This window comes from Nomascus leucogenys, chromosome 25 (assembly GCF_006542625.1).
Source record: "Nomascus leucogenys isolate Asia chromosome 25, Asia_NLE_v1, whole genome shotgun sequence".
In the NCBI taxonomy this organism is placed as follows: Eukaryota; Metazoa; Chordata; class Mammalia; order Primates; family Hylobatidae; genus Nomascus; species Nomascus leucogenys.
Window position 1 is genome coordinate 1775549 of NC_044405.1, and position 26372 is coordinate 1801920.

At 36.3% G+C, this 26372-nt stretch overlaps 1 long non-coding RNA gene and 1 other non-coding gene across 2 annotated transcripts in view; one reads left to right on the forward strand and one right to left on the reverse strand.

Moving 5' to 3' along the window:
* Positions 1-25833, reverse strand: part of LOC115833168 — a 53617-nt gene extending 27784 nt beyond the window's left edge. Inside the window, exon 1 of the long non-coding RNA XR_004028617.1 lies at positions 25761-25833. This is a non-coding gene — a long non-coding RNA (uncharacterized LOC115833168). The remainder of the gene's footprint in view (positions 1-25760) is intronic.
* LOC115833184 lies at positions 15004-15110 on the forward strand. Its single transcript, XR_004028630.1, has one exon. It is a non-coding gene; the product is annotated as a U6 spliceosomal RNA (small nuclear RNA).
* Positions 25834-26372: the final 539 nt, after the last annotated feature.

Sequence of the window (26372 nt, forward strand, 5' to 3'; positions counted from 1 at the left end):
ATCTCTCTAACAAGTGCTAGAGTCCCTATTGTGTCCATAGCACTAGAATAAATGCAGGGGAAAGGACTAAGAACTTAAAACCTGTTTTAGGAGAGTTTGCAACACAGAGTGGCCAACAGAATCATCTTGCCCACCACTACACTAGCCAACCCATAAGGAATGTAAACCCTATGTCGATCATACAAAGAATAAGTAAAATAGTATTTGGAAAAGGAGGTGATCAAGTGGGAAGGACGGATAGAAGAAGGAATCATGGACTGAATTTGCTTCAAGCTAGACCTTCAAATACGGGTAGGAGAAGAATAGATAACCTTAAGGTAGGGAGGCTTTTAAACTGGAAAGAAGCCCTAGCTAGAGGCTCGAAGACAGTAAATAAAAAACCACAGTTAGAAGTCAGTAAAATTAGATGTAAAATGTTAAAACCAACATTATTCACATTATGGCATGTAAATGACATTATATAATACTTAGTTTTGGTCATCAACATAGTGGTCATTATGCACATCTGAATTTAAGAGACATAGGAAATATATAAAGAGTTGAGAAATGGGGGATGAATTCTACTTCTGGCAAGGTAGGGCTGCATACTTTGAACCAATATTCCTACTAAAGACAAGGTGAAAACAGACATTTTATCAAAGCCATTAGCCTAATGACACCAAAAAGCTCAGAAAAATGGTGAGAAATTATCAGGTGAAGATCCAAAAGAAGATTAAAGTGCAGAAAAGTGAATCCAGCTGAGAGGGTAATATTTCCCTTGGGACCATTAGCTGCTCAGGACCTGGCCAGCACTTTTGACAGCTTCTCAGGGATAAAGACACCAAAGGCGGCATCTAGGCCCACATTTTAAGCTTGGGGCCCTAAAGACTACATTCTGAATCAACCTCAAGTAGCACTGCCATCACACAGACTGCAGCCCAGCTTCAAAGCAGCTAAATCTCTGAAATTGAGTTAAGGTGTTCTAAGGCTACTAGCAATTTAGAAATTTTTTTTTCACCCTATTTCCGGTTCCTTTCAGCTAAGTTTTCCTTCTACTGGACACAGGTGGAATCTCAATGAGAAAAGATATTCATGAGACTATTAAGGAAATACAAAATGACGTACCATGTGTATTGCAAAAGGGAATTTTATTTATTATGCTAAGGAATTTAGAGGAAAACATTGCAGCTTTGTTTATTTTAAAAAATAATAAAATTAAAAGTTAAACTTTTTTATTGGTGGCCAACCAAGAACCATTCATATACTTGGCTGTCTTTTGAGATCTCCTTTACTTGAAAATCCATTTAGAAGGCTTTTCTAATGTGCTATGTGTGGAAATTGGTTGCAAGATTTAGAACAAAAATAATTCTGAGTGACATGTGAATTATCAAGTCAAAGCTGAGAGAACTAAATCCAGTTTCTGAAGAAATAATACAGTTAGCCTTGTACCATTGGCTCTGATGGAGTTTGATTTTTGTGAGGTACAGATGTTTTCAGTTTTTGATACATAGCCTCAAGATATAACTAAAAGTAGGCTTTGGTGCTATTTTTGGAGGTGTATAATCTGCTACTCTACTTAAAATGTTTTGGTATATCTTCCAGTTTAATTCATTTCTCTGAGTCCCAATATGTCAGAGCAAGATGTCCTCCTTCTTTCATTTTGGGGGACCCAATTTTTATTTCTGTAATTTTAATTATCACTTGTCTACTCTCTTCTTTACGGTATTTTTACATGTGGGCCACTGTGTTAGGTGACTAAGCAAAGCCTGAGCCACCAGATACTGACTTGCAGGAAAAGAATGAACTTAATGTACTCCAGTAAATCCAGTGGTAAAATTGGCCACGGCCAAGTCTTATAGTACAACATATTAAACAGGAATCTGTGTCTAAGATATTCAAAATCATTTTAAATTTTTAGTAAAATCAGCAGAGAATAACCATGAAGTAAAAAAATGGAAGCAATTATAACCACATCATAAACAAAATGTTCTCTTCTTCCAAACTTTCCATGGTAATTAATATTATGTGTCATCTTAGCTAGATTATGGTGCCCAGTTGGTTGGTAAAACCCTAGTCTACACGTTGCTGTACAGTATTTTTTAGATGTGATTAACATCTACAATTGGCTGACTTTAAGTAAAGCAGATGACACTCCATAATGTGAGTGGGCCTCATCCAATCAGTTGAACACCTTGAGAGTAGAGACTGAGTTTTCCCAAAGTAGAAGAATTCTGTCTCCAGATTGTCACATGGAAATTCTGCCTGAGTTTCCACCCTTCAGACTCAAGAATGCAATATCAACTCTTATCTGAAATCTGAGTCCAGTTTTTCCGCCTGCCCCATGAATTTCAGGCTTGCCAGTCCCAACAATTGAGTCAATTCTTTAAAATAGATCTCTCTCTCTCTCTCAATCTCTCTCTCTCTCTCTGTCTCGTGTGTGTGTGTGTGTGTGTGTGTGTGTGTGTGTGTATGTTTTCCTGGAGAACCCTGACTAATTCTTACACCTTCCAAGGAAGGAATCAGTTTCCAATGGTTATTTGTAACATTCCATGTAAATATCTGAATGCATCTTACATACATGTAGAGTGGTATTTTTAATATTGCCTTTGCATTTTGTTTAAAACCAAATAGATAGTAGCCACTTATAACCCCTTTATTATGTATAGCAGTTTTAACAGTTTCCAGGAGGTTATGTTCTTTTGACCCTCCGAGGTTTCTTCCCATAGTTTCACCCTATTTTTCCTTTCATTCTAATCCTTAAAGAGCATGAAAGCTTATTCTTTTCCTCCCTGAGTAAATAAAAGCAATATAGTTATGTCATCTTGTGGCCCTTTGTGGATTATAGGCCAATTTTTTTTTCCTTTCATGAAAACAACTATTGGCACAAAACTATTTAAACAACTATTATTTAAATCTATGGGAAAAAATACTGCTGATTTTTATAAAACAGTTGCCAGAGAATTATGATTAAGGGCAATTTACGAAAGGCATGAGTGTTAGGGCCATTGCTAAGGACAACAACTAGTTGGGAGGAAACAAAAATAATTTGTTACAAAAGAAAAGTGAGTTAGTAATGGAGAAGTCTAGAAGATAAGTGTTTGATGAGTATGTGAACACTAATTTTGACATTTTCATTCTCAGCTCTCTCTGCTCGTAAGTAGGAGAAAAGACTTCAGTTTCAGACAATCAAATGGAAAAATTCTAAGAGGTACATTTAAGAATTTCTTAATCTTTTCTCGTAATCTAATCAGACTGACTATATCACAAATAGTTGTCATGGAAAAGAAAAAAAGGGTAAGCAGCTAAGGGAAGGAGATAGAGGAAACAAAAAAAGAACAGTTGATAAAATATCCAAAATTGCATAATACATTAAACTTAAAATTTTTCAAATGTCTTTATATAGTCACTTGGAGATGATGATTAACTGTATTAGTTTCTTCAAAACACACTTGGGAAGGTTTTAACGAAGTTATATAAGTACCAGTGTTCACAGTATGGGAGGAGAATTTTATCTTAGCAACTGGTATTAGTGATCTAAAAATGTTTCACCCGTGTATGAGCACCCTAAAATCTGTTCTTACACACACCCTCCAGATTTTTTCCAATATAAATTGGCAAGTCTTTTATTCTTTTTATGTATATGACATCAACCAAACTTGCAAGTTTTTAATTTGTAGTTTATTCCCTTTGCTATACCGACACCTAACTCTAGTGACAGGTGTGGTCAAAGTAGGGATAAGGAGAGACGTGTAGGTAATGGGCTGTTTCTTTAAGGGAGTCACTATGGTGAGGTGGTAACAAAATAATCCTCAAGCAATGGAGAAAGAACTCTCAGACAAGAAAAAGAAATCTGCTTTTGAGGGTAGCAGATGCTTCGTGGAAGGTGGGCGAAAACCACCTATAGAACTGATTTCTGGTTCTTGAATTTAGATATTTGGGTTTAAAATTCCCTCCCTTTACACCATCTAATTAATTCTACTAGAAAGAGTCATGCCACCGTACAGGTCTTCCATTTTTGCTACCGAACTTCGGTGGCGACAATGCTGTCTCCCGAACTTTGTTCCCAAGGGCACACAAGATGACATAATTAGCAGTATACAGGATGACTTAATGAGCAGTTTTCCCAACTGTTTGTCATGGATTGCTCAATTCCAAAACCAAAATATTAGGGTACTTCAACTAGATGCATTCAGACCAGATAACCAATCCCATTTTCTCCATATTTTCCCAGGGATATTTAGTTTGTGTCTATCTGCTTTGCTTTCTGCATCAATTAAGACGTTGTTTTGCAATAAGTAACAGAAACATACTGTGGATAGCTTAAATACATACACTTTAAGGATATCAGGAGCTCACTATATTAATAGAAGGCTTGTCTGAAGCGCAATCTCTTAGCATCTCATCTGGCCCAGATGTGGGCACTGCTGTTAAGAATGAATTGCTATCATTCTTGTATGCACCACGAAGCAAAGATTCCAAACCATGTATGGAAAATCCAGTTGAGAGAACTAAATCATCGTAACTGCTTGGCCGCCAGGCTGTTCCTTATCCTCTTTGCCCTTTGCAGTGGGAAATAAGATACTGCCTTCCAAAAGGAATTATCACGGTGGGAAATTACCTGCAAATAGGACACCACGCCAGCTCAAAATACAAGTGGGTACTGAAGTTCCTTATCCTTAGACGTTGTTATCCTTATGCTCAGTATAATCTTCACCATTGACTAAAATGCTCTCTAATGTAGATAACTTGTATTTGCCTCCTAGAGAACTCTGAACTGCTGCCACCCTGAACATGTCTTGGCTTCTTTTTTCGCCCTAGCAAGGATCAAAAGCAAGTTTTTTTTTCATTGTAATTGTTCAGTCATCGTCGATCTATTAACTTGTGTTGATTTGCAAGGCGGGCAGCCAAATGACTGTCACAAGAACAAAAGCCAAGTCTCCTTTGATTGTAGAATCATCAATAATATTTATTCACTTGTCTCTAGCATGAGACAATTACTTTTCCACTACAGAAAGGCCGTTTAAATTGAACTTGTATTTCCTGCTTCCCAGGCATTTTGAGTAGGAGGAGGGCAGACCTCCTCACCATCTAATGCAATTGTTTTGCATCATCTTAATTTGAGCGGAGCCTGACATTCCTGAATTCCTGATTGCATGCCAAGCTGTGGGGTGTGGCAAACAGCTCAGTTGTTTTAATTCCAGAAACTGAGTGATGACATTTTGCTAAGCTTCTGTCACATACGCCCTCACGAAGGGTGGGAAAATTTTGAACTCCGGGCTTCAGTTTATGTGTTATGTTTAGTAAGTGTGTAAGTAACTAAAGCACCTTTGTTTACTTGGTTTTGACATTTGGAGAATGAAGTTTTCTCACCACAAGATAGAATACCAAGTGAATCTTGTTCTTCACGTGTTCCTGATAAAGATGAAGAAACAAATGATTGAGAAGTTAAATGATAATAAAAAAATGTGGTAAATACCAAATGAATAGTATAGGCAGAAAAAGGAATAAGAAAGAACTTTGGTGATGGTCATGGCAGTGGGAATGGTGGGGTATCCCTTTCCCACAAGTTCTGCATCACAGAGAACACGTTTAATTTTTTCTATGTTCAGAAAAGATCAACCAAAAAATTCTTTTAACTCGTACTACTACTAGGTAAATATTTCTGCCTCCATTCCCCTAGAAGAAGATACTAATGCATAAACTTATTCCACTACTACCCCAAATAACTGTTCAAACCCAAAGTAAGGACTTGGACCCCAAGCCTCAATCTGGTACATGTGATCCCTAGGTTGCCAGCCTTAAATATGTATAACTTTGCATTGAACCCAAGGTTAGATCTGGGGGAGGGGGCGGAAATCTTTGAGTTGCTATGTCCGAGGGAAAATGTCTATGAATGTGACCTGGGGCATCATGTCCTTTTGCCCAGACCCTGAGAGGACCTGCATCTGTTTTCAGACCAACTTCCTTCTGGAACTTAATATCCGTATAAAATGGATGATTTTAGGGGACTGCCTGTGGCTTAGGCAGAATTGTAGAGTCAAACAGAGAAGGAAATCATCTTTTTAATAAACTGGTGCTGCAGGATTTTCCATTTTAAACTCCAGCTACCCTTCCTATATCCCTCCTGAATTGGTTTTACAAGTTTAAAAGAACAGACAATGAAGTCCTGTCAGACTGGTTCACACAAACTCCACAGCACCTGACAGGTTTGAAAAACACTAACATTTGAGTATTCCCAAGCGTCACACACTATCTGCACATATTCTGGGTATATGAGTATGGAAAGGAAGGGACTTCTCCAAAATATTTTACAAACCCTAAATTCCTCTAATGGGGTTAGAAACTCCTTTCTTAAATCACAACTTCATAAAAAAAACTTCTGGAATCCTACAATATAGTATCACCTCTAAATTTTTTCTGTCAAATCCACAGTACAATAAAGACTTCATAAATAAAATTTATAAATAAAACTTATAAATAACATTTATAAATAAAACTTATAAATAAAATTTATAAATAAAACTTATAAATAACATTTATAAATAAAACTTATAAATAAAATTTATAAGTAAAATTTATAAATAAATTTATAAATAATTTTATTTATAAATAAAATAAAATTCATAAGTAAAACTTATTTATTCATAAATAAAATAAATAAAAGAGTAGATGGGACTACAGGCCCAGATAATTTTTTCTTTTTTTTTTTTTTTGGTAGAGACAAGGTTTCACCATGTTGGTCAGGCTGGTTTTGAACTTTTGACCTCAAGTGATCTGCCTGCCTCAGCCTCCCAAAGTGCTGGGATTACAGGTGTGAGCCATGGCTCCTGGCAAGACTTGCCTTTAAACATAAAATGCCAAGGAGTAACAAAGTGAAGGAAACAGACTTCCCAGAATTTTTGGTGCTGTTCTTTGATAGCAATGGCACTAGTAAGAGGAGAAACCTACACTGTATTTTCTTTGTCCCTGATTGCCATGGAGTAGGTCATCCAAGGAAGGGGGTAGTGTGGTCTTTTGGAAGAATATGAAAAGGGGAGTTAGAAAGAAGAACGAAGGAGGTATGGTTTGTAATATGATCTTGCCCTTCTCAAGTAATTAGAAATTTGAAGGTGCTTGGGAGTATCAAATGATACTAAATTGTACACATATTTCTAATTCCTTACTCCTAAGACATCACTTAATAAAATTCACTTAAAAAAAAAAAAAAACCTCTCATCAGAGGTGTCTAGTTTTTGATTCAACAGCAGGTAAGGATCTCAGAGGTTGCCACTCCATTCTAACAAGTAAAAAGTTAAACAGACTGAAAAAATCAACAACTCTTGTCAGGTCTGTAAGCAAAGTGAGGTCCAAGAGCAAATCGCTAATCCTAAAATTGGAGAGATGGACAAGTGACTATAGAGAAGCACAGCTTACCAGAGCAAAAACCTCCCTGCAAACCAGTAGGAAAACCTGAACTGTAATGTATGGATTGCTGAAGGCTCAGTATGGACAAGTCTGACAAATAAAATCTCTAGGGGGACCCAATCATTGTGGGGTCCCCATAATTTTGTGAGTTTTGCCTCCTGCAGTCCTAACAGTTTCTCTCAGTGAATAGTGAAGAAAAATCTCATTCTTCCAGCACAGGGAGAGGAAAAGATATCACTTTGAAATACACCAGAGCATTGCGTTCTACTTAACAAGGTCACCCTCGGAAGAAGCCATTTAACCAGAGCCTGACTTAATGTGGTTTACTCAGAGCCTACGTGTCCTGGTAGAAGAGAAATACCCAATCCCAGTCCCCTCTAGCTTCCAAATGGGGAAAGAGAAACCCAACTCCAGCCCAGTCCTGTCATCGTGCCTCATGAGAAAGGGAAGGGGACTGAAAAGCGCTCGTGAAGTTCACAGTCCAGGTAAAAGCTCAATAAACACTGATACCTATTCATGAGACTATAGGACACTTCTCCTCCCTTCACATCTTTCCACCATATTACTAAAGTCCTGTTCACAGTAGTTTCTTTAACTCTATCCATCGTGTCCAGTTATTAAGAAAAAATTACAAGCTGTGCTAAAAGACAAAAAGCATAATTTGAAGGGACAGAGGAAGTATTAGAATCAGACTCAGATATGGCCAGGATGTTAGAATTATCAGACCAGTAATTTTAAACAACAATAAATAATGCGTTAAGGGATCTAATGGATAAAGTAAATAGTATGCAGGGACAGACAGATGATGTAATCAGAGAGATGGAAATTCTAAAAAAGGACCAAAAAGAAATACTAGCGATCAATCATACTGTAACAGAATTGATGTATTTGATGGCTTATTAGTAGACTAAAAATGGCCATAGAAAAATCTGTGAGCTTGTGGATATCTCAAATAGAAACCTCCAAAACTGAAAATCAAAGAAAAGAAAAACTGACAGGAACAGAACAGAATATCCAAGGGCTAGGAAAACTACAAAAGGTGTAACATGTGTGTAATGCAAATACCAGAAGAAGAAGAAAGAGAGAAAGGGACAGAATAAGTATTTGAAATAATAATGACTGAAAATTTCCCCAAATTAGTATCAGACACTAAACCACCAATCCAAGAAGCTCTGAGAACACTGAGGAAGATAAATACACTTCCCCTCACACAAAAAAAATACAGTTAGGTATATCATTTTAAAACTATAGAAAAATCAAAGATAAAGACAAAAAATCCCAGAAGAAGTCAAAAGAAAAGAAAACCTTATGCACAGAGAAGGAAAGATAAGAATTACATCCACCTTCTCCTCAGAAACCATGCAAGAAAAAAGAGAGTGGAGTGAAATATTTAACATGTTCAGGGGAAAAAAAAGCAACCGAACTAGAACTCTGAAATTATCTTCAAAAGTGAAGACAAACAAAAATTGAAGGAATGTGTTTCCAATAGACCTACGTTGCAAGAAATGTTAAGAAGTTTTTTAGCAAGAAGAAAAAATATATAGGTCAGAAACTCAGATCTACATAAAGGAAAAGCATAGGAAAAGGAATAAATGAAAGTAAAATTAAAACTTTTAATTTTTTCATTCTTAATTGATCTAAAGGATAACAGTTTTTAAGACAATAATAACAACAATATGTATGTGTGTATATATGTGCTTACTTATGCTCATGTATAAATTAAATGAAATACAGCAATCAGACAAAGGATAGGAGGAAAGAATTAAGATTATTTTGTTATTATAAGGTACCATACACACTACCCATAATAAATGGTATAGTCTTATTAAAGTAGATTTGAATTAGTTATAAATGCATATGGCAAACTTCAGGGAAACTACCTTTAAAAAAGTATAACCGATGATCTAGGAAAGGAGAAAAAATAAAATCGTATAAAATTCACAATTAAAATGATAAAAGACAGAAAAATAGTGTGCTATAGATTGAATGTTTGTCCCCCTCCAAAACTTATTTAGAGATTGAATTGCCAATGCAATGGTATTAGGAATTGAGACCTTTTAGAGGTGATTACGCCATGAGGGTGCCACTCTAAGGGGTGGGTTTAATGTCTTAATAAAAGGGTTTTCAGAAGTGGGCTCTCTCTCAACTCTTCTGCTTTTCTGCTGTGTAAAGAACAATATTCTTCCTCTCTGGGGAATTCAGCATTCAAGGTGTCATTTTGGGAGCAGAAACCAGGTCCTCGGCAGATGCTAAAGTTGCTGCTGCCTTGATGTTAGACAATATCAGCCTCTGTAATCGCAAGCCAATAGATTCCTATTCATTATTAATTACCCAGTCCGTGGTATCCTGTTATAGCAGCACCAACAGATCAAGCAACATTGGAAGACAGAAATAGGAACAAGCAATTAAAGCAATGAATTAAAAACAGTAACAAATACAATAGATACTAATCCAATTACATTAATAATCACTTTAAACATCAATGGTATAAATGCACCAATTAGAGAACAAAGATGGTGAGAGTAAATCAGAAAGCAGGACCCAGCTAGACGTTGTCTGTAAGAAACACATTTTAGTTATAAAGACATACAGAATAAAAGTAAATGGATGGAGACAGATAAACCATGCTAACACTGATGAAAAGAAAGTGGTGTCACTATTAATTTCAGACAGAGCAGACTTCAGAGCAAAGAAAGTTATCAGAGATTAAGAAGGGCAGCCGGGCACGGTGGCTGACGCTTGTAATCCCAGCACTTTGGGAGGCCGAGGTGGGCGGATCATGAGGTCAGGAGATCGAGACCACGGTGAAACCCCGTCTCTACTAAAAATACAAAAAAATTAGCCGGGCGTGGTGGCGGGCGCCTGTAGTCCCAGCTACTCGGAGAGGCTGAGGCAGGAGAATGGCGTGAACCCGGGAGGCGGAGCTTGCAGTGAGCCGAGATTGCGCCACTGCACTCCAGCCTGGGCGACAGAGCGAGACTCCGTCTCAAAAAAAAAAAAAAAAGAAGGGCATTACACAATGATAAAGGGGTCATTTCTCCAGGAAGATATAATAATCCTGGAGATGTGTTTGCCTATAACACAGTGTCAAAATATGACACAATGAGGAATTTTGGCATGTATTTCAAAACTCCTTGATCAGAAAAGGGACAGACCCTGCAGTCGAAAATCATGAAGAACATAGTAAAATTCAACAATACCATCAATTAACTGGATATAATTGACATTTATAGAGTACTTTATTCAACTACAGTAGATTATATATTCTTCTTAAGCTCATATGAAACCACATGAGATCACAATTTGGGCCATAAAGCACACCTCGACAAGTTAAAAAAAATAGAAATTATACAATTTCCATTCTCATACCACAGTGAAATTAAACTACGAATCAATAGCAAAAAGGTAGCTGAAAAATCCAAAAATATATGGAGATTAAACAACATACTTTTAAATGACTCATGAGTCAAAAAAGAAATATCCAAAAAAAGTTTAAATATCTTGAACTAAACAAAAATGAAAACAACTTAAAATTTGTGTGATACAGTGAAAGCAGTGCTTACAGGTAAACTTACAGCATTGAATGCACATGTTACAAAAGAAGAAAGATTTAAAATCAGTTATCTAAACTTTAACCTAAGAAACTGGGAAAAGAAGAGCAAATTAATTTCAAGGTTAACATGAGAAAAGAAACAATAAAAGTTAAAGCAGAAATCAATGAAACTGGAAATAGAAATTCAATTTTTTTAAATCAACAAAACCAAAAGCTGGTTCTTTGTAAAGATCAATAAAATTGATAAGCCTCTAGCTAGGCCAAGTTATTAAAAATGAGAGAGGACGCCGGACGCCTGTCATCCCAGCACTTTGGAAGGCCAAGTCGGGCAGATCATGAGGTCAGGAGATCAAGACCTTCCTGGCTAACATGGTGAAACCCCGTCTCTACTAAAAATACAAAAAATTAACCGGGCATGGTGGCGGGTGCCTGTAGTCCCAGCTACTCGGGAGGCTGAGGCAGGAGAATGGCGTGAACCTGGGAGGCGGAGCTTGCAGTGAGCCGAGATCACGCCACTGCACTCCAGCCTGGGCAACAGAGCAAGACTCCGTCTCAAAAAAAAAAAAAAAAAAAAGAGAGAGAGTGGACACAAGTTATAAATACCAGAAATGAAAGAGAGGGCATTACTGTGAATCCCATGGACATTAAAATGATAATAAAGAAATACTATGAATGACTTTATGCCCATAAATTTGATATTCTGGAGGAAATAAACAAATTCCTTGAAAGACACAATCTGTCAGAACACACAAAGAAAAATTAAAAACTCTAAATTAGCCTATATCTATTTAAAAAAATTAAATCCCCAAACAGAAAGCACCAGACCCTATGGTTTCACTGGTAAATTCTATCAAACATTTAAAGGAAGAAATTATACCAATTTTCCACAATCTCTTTCTGAAGATAAAAACAGAGGGAATAATTCCTAACTTATCTGTGAAGCCAGCATTTCCCTAATAGTAAAAGCAGACAAAGACATTACAAGAAAAGAAAACTACAGACCTATATCTCTTATGAATGTAAATGCAGAAATCCTCAATAAAATATTAGCAAATTGAAGCCAGCAATATATACAACAATTATACATCATGACCAATGGGATTTATCCTAGGTATGCGAGGCTGTAGGCTCAGCATTCAAAAATTAATTGATGTTATCATCATACTAACAGGCTAAAGATAACAAATCACATAAGCATATAAATAGATGCAGATAAAGCATTTAACACAATCCAACACTTTTCATGTTAAAAACTTTCAGTAAACTAGAAATAGAGGGAAACTTCCTTACCTGATAAATAGTATCTATGAAAATTATTATTCTGAATGGTAAGATACGAAAAACCTTCCTACTAAGATGAGGAACAAGGCAAGAATGTCCCTCCTCACCACTCCTTTTCAACATTGTACTAGAAGTCTTAGTGCAATAAGACAAGAAAAGGAAAGAAAAGGAATATTGATTGTAAAAGAATAAATAAAGGTATCTTTATTTATGGATGACATGATTGTCTATGTAGAGAGTCTAAGAGAATTGACCAAAAACTCTTGAAACTAATAAGCCATTAATATTATAGCAAGGTTGCAAGATAAAAGGTTAATATACAAAAAGTCAATTGCTTTCCTGTATTTCCTGCTTTCCTTTCCTGTATTTCCTGTAAGCAAATCAATTTGATATTAAAAACGCAATACCATTTACATTAGCACCTAAAAAACAAAATACTTAAGAATAAACCTAACAAAATATATGCAAGATCTATATTAGGAAAACTACAAAACTCTGATGAAAGAGATCAAAGAACTAAATAAATACAAATTGCATGTTAATGAATAAGAAGACAATATGGTGAAGATGTCAGTGGTTCTCAACTTGGTGTATAGATTCAATGCAATCTCTATCAATATTCCATCAGTTATTTTGTAGATAACACTAAACTGATTCTAAAATTTATATGGAGAGGCAAAAGATCAAAATAGTTAACTCAATATTGAAGGAGAAGAATAAAGTCAGAGGACAAACATTACTTGATTTAAGATGCATTACAAAGCTATAGTAATCAAGACAGTATGGCAATAATAAACAAAAAGATCAATGGAACAGAATAGAATACCCTGAAATAGACTCACATAAATATATTAGTTAATTAATCTTTGACAAAAGAGCAAAAGCAATTCAATGAAGAATTGATGGTGTTTCAACAAATGGTGCTGAAATAATTGCACAGCCATATGTAAAAAAATTAATCTACATACAAACCTTACACCATTCACAAAAAATGACCAAAATGTATCACAGATCTAAATGTAAAACACAAAACTATAAAACTTTTGGAAGATAACAACAGAAAATTTAGAATAAGCTTATCCAACCCAGGGCCCACAGACCGTATGTGGCCCAGGATGACTTTGAATGTGAGCCAATACAAATTGTAAACTTTCTTAAAACATGAAATTTTTTTTGTGATTCTTTCTTTTTAGCTCATCAGCTGTTGTTAGTGTTAGTGTATTTTTTGTGGTCCAAGACAATTATTCTTCTTCCAATGTGGCCAGGGAAGCCAATAGATTAGACACACCAATCTAGAAAACCTTGGGTTTTTCTAGCCTTTTTCAATATGTGACTTTTTCAATATGACATCAAAAGCTGGACTTCATTAAAATTGAAAATTTCAAACCTGTAAAAAACAGTGCCAAAAGAATGAAAAGACAAGTCACAGACTTGGAGAAGATATTTGCAAAAGACATACCTGATAAAGTACTGTTATCCAAAATACACAAAAAACTCACCAATAAGAAAACAAACAACATGATTTTAAAATTGTCCAGAAACCTTAACAGACACCTCACCAAAGAAGATATACAAATGGCAAATAACTATACAAAAAGATGCTTCACATCATATATCATCCAAGAAATGCAAATTAAAACAACAATGAGATACCACTACACACAAATTAGAATGGCCAAAATCCAGAACACTGGCAATACCAAATGCTGCCAAGGACGAGGAGCAACAGGAACTCTCATTCCTTGCTGGTGGCAATGCAAATTTGGATAGCCACTTTGGAAGACAGTTTGGCAATTCTTACAAAACTAAATATATTCTTGCCATATGATCTAGCAGCTGCGTCCCTTGGTGTTTATCCAAAAGAGTTCATGATGGTTAATTTTAGGTGTCAACTTGACTGGATTAAAGGATGTGCAAATAGCTGGTATGGCATTATTTCTGGGTTTGTTGGTGAGGGTGTCTCTGGAAGAAATTGACATTCAAATCAGTGGACTGAGAAAGGAAGATTCGCCTTAATCTAATGTGGGCAGATACCATCCAATCAGCTAAGGGCCTAGATAGAACAAAAAGCAAAGGAAAGGTGACTTCTCTTTCTTTCCTGAAACTGAGACACATTTCTTCTCCTGCCCTTGGACATCAAAACTCCAGGTTCTCCAGCCTTTGCCATCTGAGACTTGCAACAGTGGCCCACCAGTTTCTAATGCCTTCAGCTTCAGACTGAGAGTTATATTGTTGGCTCTAGTCCTTTAAATTTGGACTGGCTTTCCTGGTTCCCCAGCTTCTAGATGGCCTATTGTGGAGCTCAGGCTCCATAATCCCATGAGCCAATTGCCCTAATAAATTCCCTCTCATCTATCTATCTATCTATCTATCTATCTATCTATCTATCTATCTATCATCTATCCATCTATCTATCATCTCTCTATCATCTGTCTATCATCTCCTATTGGTTCTATCTCTTAGGAGAACTCTGACTAATGAAGAATTGAAAACTTATGTCCACACAAAAACCTCTACACGATGTCTATAGCAGTTTTATTCATAATTGCCAAAACTTGGAAGCAACCAAGGTGTCCTTTAGCAGGTGAATGGACAAACTATAGTATATGAATACAATGGAATATTGTTCAGTGCTAAAAAGAAATAAGTTGTGACACCATAAAAAGACACTGAAGAAACTTAAATGCATATCACTAAGTGAAAAAGCCAATCTGAAAAGACTACATACAGTATGGTTTCAATTCTGGAAAAGGCAAAATTATGGATACAGTAAAAAGACCAATGATATGCTCCCTTCAGAAGCATGTACAGTAAAATGGGAGTGACACAGAGAAAACTAGCAGGGCCTTTGCACGAAGATGCCATGCAAATTCATAAAGCATTCCACATTTTATAAAAAAGAGCAAACCCTCATGTAAACTATAAACTTTGGCAGGTGAGCTGCTGCTGATGCATCAAGTTAAGCTCATCAGTTTTAACAAATGTGCCACTCTCATGGGGGATGTTGATAATGGGGAAGGCTGTGCATATGTTTGGGCAGGAAGTATTTGGATCTCGGTCCCTTCAGCTCAATTTTGCTGTGAATCCAAAACTGTTCTAGCAAAAAGGCCAGCAGAAATAATAATTTTTTTAAAAACTACCCTCTACTGTGAAACACGGTCCCAGACCTGGGGGGTACGCATAAAGATTTCTTGAAGCAAATTCTGCGTACATTACATTAACATTACAGTAAAACTCAATTACTTGAACTCCTTTGCCTGTGTGCTTATTTCTACCTTTCTTCTTAGATTGGTGTTTCTAAACTTACATTCAACAGCTGGAATGTGAAGAGGACAAAAAGAAAGAGGGGAAAAGATATGAGTTAAATTGTTGGTAGCATAAGATGCTTGGCAAAGTAGGGAAGAGTCCTCCTCGCTTCTTAATGAGTTTTTACATAAAAGGCCCAGGAACTGAGCCAAACCTACCGTGTTCCTGAATAACATAAGCAACTTGGAAAAGATTTCACTAAGTAAAGCAGGAGCGCTCTGAAGCCCTGGGCTATAGGCAGAAGCCTATGGGGGTTTATACTGCTGAACTGTCTCAACAGTTTCTTTCTTAAACTTGACTTCCACTGGAGACAGTGTCTTAGGCATGGTAGTGAAATACAGTGGTGACTGGAGCGAGCCAGGTGGTACTATTTATGTTCAAGACAAACTTGTTTGCTCCTTAGAGGTCTTCTGGGGAACTGCAGGTAGGGCGATGAGAGGGGAAAGCTACAAAAATGACGCTTGCTATTATTTTACCACCTGACAATAGTTTACCCAAAGGTGAAATAGATGCAGTCTCTACCTCAATTCTGTGTCATCATTTTTGCCTGAAGGTTTCGAAATAGCTTCCAGTCTTTCCCATGTCTGGTCTGTCTTTTATATTGCTGTCAGATCTTTCCAAGTTATGAATGAGATTAGTGCCTGGTAATAATAGACACTCGAATATTTGCTGAGTAAATGAAGTTTCTTCCTATGATTAAAACCTTCCTATGGCTTCCACTTTCTTATACTGTAGAGTTTCAATTTCTTAACATGGTGTCTGAGACTTCAAGTCTTCATGCGTCTTCTTCTTTTCTAGGTTCTTATCACACGCTCCTCTTTGTGATTCCCTAACTTTGAGCTGTTCCCTTATGTTTCAAAGCATTTACATGTGCTATTTCCTCTTGTTCTCATGCCTTCGTTCCTACTCTCTCTTGAAAGTTTCTGTTCCTTCTCAGTCCTGCTCCTCAATGAAATCTTCCTCAGTGGTATCCAGACAGATTGAGTTGGTCCCATTATAGGAGTTTCAGTGAAACTAGTAAAATGTATTCTGCTTTCAAGTACATTATAAATGGTTGTTTACATGTTTCTCTCGCTTGTTAAATGATGTCTTCTGAGGGAAGAGCTCTCAGCTTGACTGTCTATGTCAAAATATGGATCATGTGGAACAAATAAAAGCAATGGGGGTAGGCAAACCCAGATGAGACTTTGGGCTTTCCCTGCCCAGTGTGCGACCTTAGTAAAAGTAATTAATTTCTCAGAAATTCAGTTTTCTCCTTTAAAAAATGTTACTTTGGATGGGTCAGCAATTGACAAATAAAATTTTTATTTCTGAATAAAATAAAGTGTTAAAGAAGTAAATGACAAAAAAAGTTTGTGGGGTGTGTGTGTAATTGCCAGATTTCCAAATAATTATTTTAATACTTAATGATTTTTGGACTTTGTTATCAAAGCTCTTTTTGTCCCATTACAAATGCAGCATTGACAAAGTATATTCGAGTCATAGGCTTTTGAATTACCTGTGATTCTTTGTGTAAATAAAAGACTGAGATTCATGTGACTTCTTATTCAAAAAAGTCACAATTATATAGTAGCATCAAATAAGTGAATACACTAAGATAGTAACATAGGTATAAAATTAACCAATCAAAGCCAAAATATAGAGCTATATTTAGTTCAGAAGTTAGAATTTCAGATCTACAGGTTTGTGCCTGGTCTACAAGGAAAAAAAAAATTTAAAAATCATCTAGTTCCCAGGTATTCTTATTTACTCCAAGCCATCCTGCTATATTTGTGTTTGCTTCTTTAATTCTTAAGTGTAAAAGTGAGGATAATTGCAGGGAAACTAAGATGAGTGATGTATTATTACCAAAGATTTAAAATTTAGAATTGCACAAAAACCCGTGGACTTCCAAAACCATTCCCAAAGAAGAACGTGTTGCCAGGCTCATGAAAAAGGATTTTTCAATTTGAGTTCAGTATCTAATATCTCTTTGTTGTAAAGAAATTGTAAATTAATTGTACTCTGAATGCTAAGTTTTAAAGGCATAACTAAATCTAATGTAAAATTTAGGCTCGTTAAATTCTTTACTTTTAAAGAGTAGAATTTTCTTTTACTCTTATGAACACAGAGAAAAAAGAATAAAACAAAAGTTGCCATTTTAAAAAACACCTCCACAATTTGGAATTTGGTTGTTCTCAAAGGATAAAACTTCTGCCAAATGGATGACAAGCTGTTATCAAGGCATAATAGGCGGCTTCTGTGGGAGTAGGCGATGGATTAATGCACAGAAGTTGCATCACATTTTGAGCTCAGATACTCTTTGAAACAGAAAGAGTCTAAATTTCAAAGCTTGTACTAATCTTTCTTAATAACTCTAGCACTTATTCATAGATGTCCAATATAAATGTGTATTAACCCTAGAAATAAAAACATCAACTTTCTAAAGAAATATTATTTTCAATATCTTCTTACTTCATCACGTTCTTGGAAATCTAAATGACTCAATATGTCAAAGAATGCCAGTGAAAAATAAAACCATCCTTTTTTTTTTTTTCTTTTTTTGAGACAGGGTCTCACTATGTCACCCTGGCTGGAGTGCAAATGGTGCCATCATACCTCACCGTAACCTCAAACTCCTGGGCTCAAGCAATCCTGTTGCCTCAGCCCTCTGAGTAGCTAGGACTACAGGCATGCACCACCACATTCGGCTAATTTTTTAAATCTTTTTGTAGAAGCAGGGTCCTGCTAGGTTGTCCAGGCCAGTCTTGAACTCCTGGCCTCAAGCGATCTTCCTGCCTCGGTTTCCCAAAGTGCTGGGATAACACAGGCATGAGCCACCGTGTTCAGCCAAATCCGTACTTATAGGTTAATAAAATATGAATTCACAAGTGAGATAGAAGGAAAACTAGTAGTCAAGATTTATCGAGTATACTGTGCCCAAAGATTATGGGTTCTTTAGCATACTTTTATTATTGACTACTTACAGCATCTACTAAGCATGTTTTATTATTTTCATTTTTAAATTAGATACTGAAATGTCAAGAGATTATTATTTATTGAGGATCATATAGCTGGTTCGTTATACAGACAGAACTCAAACCCAGGGTTTTGTGGATTTTTTTAAGGCCCTGCTTATCCAAAAGTTGTGCCATTTTTAATTTTTTCCTAGTGTTACAAAATTTTTCCCACATATAAACAACATAGGAGCAGTTAAATTGAACAGATAGTTCTCACAATATAGGAGACATAAATCGCTTCCTGGGATGAGATATTATAAACTTATCTAAGCATCAACATTTTTCGGAAAGACGCCAACATCATTGTACAAGGGAGTTCCCTGAAATGAGCCAAACAAAACCCTTGAAAACAGAATCCTATGAACCATTCATTTCATATCCTCTGGGGAAGTAAATAAAGAATCCTCATCCCACATGGTCATGCACCCTGCCGGCCATCCCATCTTCGGGAAGGGTCAGACTGCATTCCTGGGATGTTTGAGGTCATTATGAGAAGTTGGTTTTTGTTCCCATCCACACCCATTATGAAGGAAAATAGTGTTCAAATTCAGTTCAAATAGTGTTCAAAAACTAACCCTTTACGACACAGAGCTCCATCTACTCTTGAGCTTGAAAATAGTCTTCCAGGTAATTTTATAGCAATAGCTTGATTCCTAAAGAGTGCAGGAAACTCATCTTACTTTACTTTTAATATTGAGGAATTATCATCTGCTGCCCTCTGTCTCTACTTTTTCCCTTTTTAGTTTTTACTTCTTGTAGTAATTTCCAGGAGGGGTAAAAAATTGTTGATGTTTGTGAAATATAGCCCACAATAGAAAGTTCAAACTTGAATACAATGTAGAATAAATGATGACTACACGAGAGTCAAAATCATCTTAACTGCTAAGACTCTACTTGACAGTCATTCACAGTGTAAAATAGATAAAATCTTTGTCTTAGTCCATTCGGGCTGCTGGCTATAACAAAATACCGTAGACAAAGTAGCTTATAAACAATAGAAATTCATTTTTCATGGTTCTGGGGTCCAGGAAGTCCAAGGTTGAGGCTCTGGCAGGTTTGGTGTCTGGTGAGGGTCCCCTTTCTTGTTTATAGATGGCGTCTTCTCACTGTGCCTCACATGGTGGCAAGGGTTAAAAGAATTCCCTGGGTCCTACAGTATAAGGTCATTAATCCCATTCACAAGGGCTCCATACCCATGACCTAATCACTTCCCAAAAGGCCCCACCCCCTAATACCATCACCTGGGGGTCAGGACTTCAACATATGAATTTTGGAGAGACAGATACTCAGACCATAGCAATCTTCTTATCTCATTGCATGCCTGTCTGAGACCAAAATGAAGTGTTTTCAAAGAGTATCTTCTCTGTTGTTTATATTCTACTTCTTCCAGGTGACCTTTCCCTCATTCTAACACCTTGTTTCTATGTTCCTGATCTGATGTTCTCAAAATTACTACCTTCCTTTTGGCTACCTATACCAATTTAGACCATAAAGCATTTGTTGCTACTAAGGTTTTTATTGTGTATCTTATATGCCAGTCTCCCAACATGAACGTCTACCTGCCTGCATTCCTTGCCACAGTTGTCTGTGGCCTTCCAAGATGACATTGAATTGATTCAATGAGTTCATGAGAATATAGACTAGGATTTTTGAGGCCTCCATTTCCATTTTCTACTCACCAATAGTGTGCCACTGGACAGGTTACTTAAAAACCTTTGAACTCACTTAGTTCAGTCACGGAATAGAGAAAAGCGTCTTCATAGATGGTTAGGAGGGGCACGTGCAAAAAGGCTTTGTCTGCTCACAAATGAGAAGTTTTGATTTAAGACAACAGTAGAACTCTATTACTCTAAGAGTAATAGTGAAAATGACACCCTTCCTATTTACTCTAGGGAAAAGTTATGGGCAGGATGGGGTGGTACCAATTGTTCACTAAAATCTGAGAGAAAGCATTCTTCAGGAAAAGGGGACTTGATTGTCTTTTCAAATTAAAGAGGATTCATCCATCAATGTTTCGTATCTTCCCATGTATCCCAGCTAGCAAATTTCTTTCTTGATATAAATGTATTAGGAAAGATAATTGCCAATTTACAAAAGGAAATGATAGTTCTTAAAGAGATATTGCATATGCTTGGGCATAACTTAATGAACCATTCTTCAGAATCAGTCACATTCACACAGTACTAATCAAACCCCAGCCAAATTACTTTGATTTTACTTTCTCCAAAATCCATTTTGGGTAGAAAGTTCATTTATATCTATCTCATGAACCTCAAATTTAGTCTTCTTGTATATTTTAATTAAATAAATACTTTATTCACATCCCCTCTCTTCTTCCCCCAACCTCCCTTTTTATTCCTCCCATTTTCATTAATATGTCTTTCCTTCCGAAAGGATTTGACATTTCCATATGTTCATTAGTATCTTGTCCAGAAGAAAGAACAGGACATGGAGGAAGAGTCTTTATTTGTGAGCTTGCTGTTCTCTCTTGAATACGCAAAGCTCTTTTTACTGATATATTTGGGAAGAAAAATATTCTAAGTATAAAGGAGAATCTGAGCACAGTTATGTTGTTTGGTTGGTAGATCTCATTTGCAAGAGGTTTTTACTGGACTCAGATTAGAGACTTCAGATGGAATAATTCAAGGGTAGTATTTCAAAGCAGATACTACCCCCAATTTTATGCAACTAAAGGTGTCATTTTGGAGATTCCTATTTTCTGTGGACCAGAAACCCAAAGTTTATTGACTCAATCAATGATAGGTGCATTGGAAGTTTTCAGATGTCCTTCAGGGGGCCTGTGCCCCAAAATAGAGAAGTTTATGGATTTAAAACAATATCAGAGAAACTAAGTTCCAGATGATATTTAAAAAAATGCCAGGAGTCCTGTGATAACCTGTTCTTCTCAGTATGTTTCTCATGTCAATTGCTTTTTTATTTCAGACAAAAGCCAAGTTTTTCTATTTGTTTTTTATATGCCAATATGTAAGATAATACGATGATAATAATAGCTCCCACTTTTTGAATGCCTACTGTGTGTCAGATGCTAAGTGCTTGCCTCTTTTTACTTTTATATCAACTTGACAATTTTATACATGGGAAATCTAAAGATCAAAGAGGTTAAATAACTTGTCTAAGATCTCAGAAGTCATAAAAAATTGAAATGAAATTTGAACCCATGCCTGAATCCAAATTCCTTGTTTCTTCCTCTGTACCAGACTATTTCCATATTATGTTTCTTACTATGTGATGAAAGCCAATGTATTAAATACCAACGTCAACAGTTTTCCAAATACATCACTTATTTTAGCAAACAATTATTTGTCAGAGCCAGCTAGTGTATTAGTCTGTTCTCATGCTGCTAATAAAAACATACATGAGACTGGGTAATTTATAAAGAAAAAATGTTTAATTGACCCACAGTTTCACATGGCTAGGGAGGCCCCAGGAAACTTACAATCAGGCAGAAGGAGAAGCAAATACATCCTTCTTCACATGGTGGCAGGAGAGAGAATGAGAGCCAAGTGAAGGGGGAAGCCCCTTATAAAACCATCAGGTCTCGTGAGAACTCACTCAGTATCACGAGAACAGTATGAGGGAAACCGCCCCGATGTTTCAATTGTCTCCACCTGGTCTCTCCCTTGACACATGGGGATTACTACAATTCAAGATGAAATTCTAGGTGAGGACACAGCCAAGCCATATCAGCTAGCTTCACTGACCCTTAGTATATATATGTGGTCAAATGGAAGGTGTTTCACCCACTCACCTGTTATCCCATTCCCCACTCCTACCTTCCACTGATGGGTGAAGCAAATCCTGATGTTGGTTAAAAAGGCCAAAAAGTTAGGCAAAGCTTTCTACAGTTAACTCTCATTTATTCATTCTGTGACATTTCCTTGAGCCACAAGACAATTGTCCCCTTTCTGAAGGAGTAAACCTTCTCAGTTTACTATTAATTTAATATTTTTAAAAATATTTGCATGCCACATGCTTGATATCTATCCAAGCATAAATCATTAGATATTTTGTAAAAGATGTTGGCGTCTTCTTCTTTCTATTCCGTTAGTGGCATTGATAAATAATGTTTGCTATTGATAGAGTCAAAGGAAATATTGCTTTGACTCTATCAAACACTTTACAAGTGTTGCTGAGGAAGGAGCAACACTTTTAAACACAATCGTCTATCTGGAATGGTCATGATAACCACAGGAATTGTAATATTGCATGTTTTCAAACTAAAATATCCAGAGAGAGCTTTTCTACCTTTCTCGCTTCATTTCCCACCTCATTATAAATTTTCAACTAATATTGGGGAAATTAGTCACAAATCCCAAATTAGCATTTGTAATTATCATCAAAATAGCAAGATAATAGGGAAATCGCATCAGTTTCCAGACAGCCAGAAGATTTTTTAATCACTAATTTACTGAATATTTAACATGCCAAGCTTAGTGACAGAACTGGAGCTGCAAATATATATGATTAAAGAAGAACTAAATAAATTAACATATTTTGAAAGATTTGGGAAATGATAAATAATCGGTGATATATAATTGAACAGTACGCAGACATTAAAACTGATGGTTTCAAAGACATGAAATAATGAAAGGAAGCAGAAGGCACTCATATGTATAGTAGGATTACTGAATTATCAAATAAAAAGAGAAAAACAGCTAGATCCTAGAAAAACTTGCAATGAGTAAAGCCAAAATTATACTAAGTAATAGAATTATAGGTGATTCTGTTTCTCTTCCTTACATGTAGCAGCTTTCTAAAAACATTGCAAATAGAGGATGGTTGATCTTCTGGAGGAATGGACAGAATGCTAGACAAGAGGATGAGATAAATACCCTAACCTTGCCTAAGGAAATTAGCAAGACATCACAACACAGTTGAGCTAAAATGTAAGGATAGGTTTGTCAGGCAAGTTGTGGCAAGGAGGACATTCCAGACACAGAAAAATGAAAGCACCTGGTAATTTCCATGGCAATGGCAGTGTGTCCTGTAGTTGGCCTAAGCATATCATGACTGAAATATCTGAAGCATTATTAGCTCATAATCGCAGCAAGTTTCTTCACAAGGGGACCTTAAATAAGCAAATAGGAATTTATGTGAGAGCAAAAAGAACTGCTTGAGATAGTACAACAATATGTGAAATTGATTTCAAGAAATTTTGACAATACCATTGTGCTTCAATGCTATAATTGCCTATTGCCCACCTAATGGGACATTCTTCGGTTATTTGTCCTTCATCCTATGCAATTTGCAGTGATTGTAATGAAAGATGGCTACAAGGTGAGGATGAAGAGAGATGTCAGGCTCGTGATACTCTGCCCTTCAGTCAATAATGCTGGCAGAGGCTCTTTAATGAGAAGGGGAGTGACAGACTCAGGTTTATTTCTATAAGGAAATAATTTAGCTGGGCGTGGTGGCTCACCCCTGTAATTTCAACACTTTGGGAGGCTGAGGTGGGTGGATCACTTCAGTCCAGGAGTTCAACACCGGCCTGAGCAATATGGCAAGACCCTGTCTCTACAAAAACTACAAAAGATTAGCTGGACATGGTGGTGTGCGTCCGTAGCCCTAGCTACTCAGGGAGTTGTGGTGGGAAGATCACCTGAGCCCAGGAGGTCGAGGCTTCAGTGAGCCAGGATTGCACCACTGCATTCGAGCCTGGGCAATAGAGTGAGAGTCTGACACATACATGCACACGCATGCACACACACACACACGCACACACACACACATACGCACAGAAGAAGAAAGGAAGGAAAGAAGGAAGAAAAGGAAGGAAGGAAGGAAGGAAGGAAGGAAGGAAGGAAGGAAGGAAGGGAGGGAGGGAGGGAGGGAGGGAGGAAAAGAAGGAAGGAAGAAAGAAAGAAGGAAGGAAGGGATTCTTGTAGTTTCATGAAGGATCATCTGGAAGGGGAGACAAGCTGGGGGCAGGAAGGACAGAGGGAGAGCTGTTAGAATGGTTTGGGGGCAATAAGAGAAAAAGAAGACGCAATAATTGTTAGAAGTTGCCAAGATAAAGTCTCCTTGATTAAATTACTCACTAACTCTATGACCTTGGGTAAGCTTCTTTGCCTCAATTTCTTAACCTGTAAATTGAGTCATAGATCTTCTTCAAAATGCCATTGTGAGAATTAACATAGGAGAAAGCATTTTATAAGATTTTCAACCCTACAAAATCCCAAGGATTTGTCAGCTCTACTTCATTAGTGTTATTAGCAGTAATAATATTAGTATTCGTATTGCAACATCCTCACAAGGCACACATTTTGAAAACATAACCAAAGGCAGACAAGAAAATCAAGTAAGAATTTCTGCTTATAGTAAGAACATTTCTAAGAATATGACATAGCAGTTATATGGATGTATTTCATAATGCAAGATTTCAGTACTTCTCTAAAATAAGATATGAAGATTACAGCTTTCATTTGAAAATAAGCAGTAAAAATGAATCATTGGCTTCTATCACCTACTCTTATGGTATTGGGAAATCACCAAATAAAATGTTTATTTTCAAAAATGTATATTTTATCTGGCTAACAGTGGTGTTACTACAGCTTGAATGGGTGGAATATTTCTCAAGGATGTTTTTTTAGTTGGGGTTTTTCTTCATGATCCTTTGAATAAAGGAGAGGAATCTTTTGTTGTTGTTTTCATGAGGTTTTTTTTGCAAAATTCTCATTTATCTTTTAGATCCAATTTAAAGAAAAAATGCTTAGACTAAAAGCCCTTAGGTATAATATTAAATACAAATAAAACTAAGAATAAATATTTTAAATTTGTAACATAACAACAACCATGAAACCAAGTAAAATTCCAAGAATAATCAAGCAAAAACAATTTAAATATTCAAATTAATAATTCAATGTGATCAATGATACTGAGTTTGATGACAGAACGATATAGCCTTAGATCTGGTTTTATGTTTGATCTGTTTATGTACATTTTCATGAATCCTACTAATGTAAGAATTGCCTCTTACATTTATATACTATATAAAGCAGAATTGTTAAGACAGTTAGCTCAGAATAATCACAATTTACCCAACAAGCAGTCCTCAAGTGCCAATCTAAGACGTGAAAAAAGAAAAAGACTATTTGTTTGCTTAACGTTTCAGTTAGCATTGTGGCTTTGTTGAAATCAACATTAAATAATTTTTATTTTATTGATTGCTAAAATTGAAAGCAGCAAATTTCTTTATCGCATATTTAGTGCTCACTTACCTTGGCTGAATTATTGTAGGTCAGTATCAGAAACATCTCCATAAAGCAGCATTTGCCACATGAATGTGGTACAGATGTACTGATTGACTCAAGACTTATCTATTTCAACTACTCAGAAAACTTTATTGTGCAGTCACTTGGCAACCACTTTGCACAAACATTGTCATCACCATAGACTCGGGTGTTGATGTGACTGAGAGATCCATTATAAGACTGGCATCTAAACGATGCAGAATTCAAAGAAAGCTATTTTGGACACTCAAGATGCTATCTACAGACCTCAATCTGAGATCTTGTCATCATCTGAAGCAAATTCTAATTTGTGTTTATGAGAAAAGCATTCCAGATTACAGTTCCCTTTAAAGGAATTATAAGATCTATAAGACATTATAAGATTTTTGGAAGATCTTTATAAGATCTTATAGAAATTTTTAACTATAAGATCAAAATTACAGCTAAGACAACAGAAAAACAAGATGATTGAGATTTATTGCCTTAGAAAAAGGAACACAGTTAATTAACCTAGACTTAACCTGAGTAAGAGCTCTGGTGAACAGACAATATGCAATTCAGAGAATTTAGACAAACTGACATGTTGGTCAGTCTCTAACA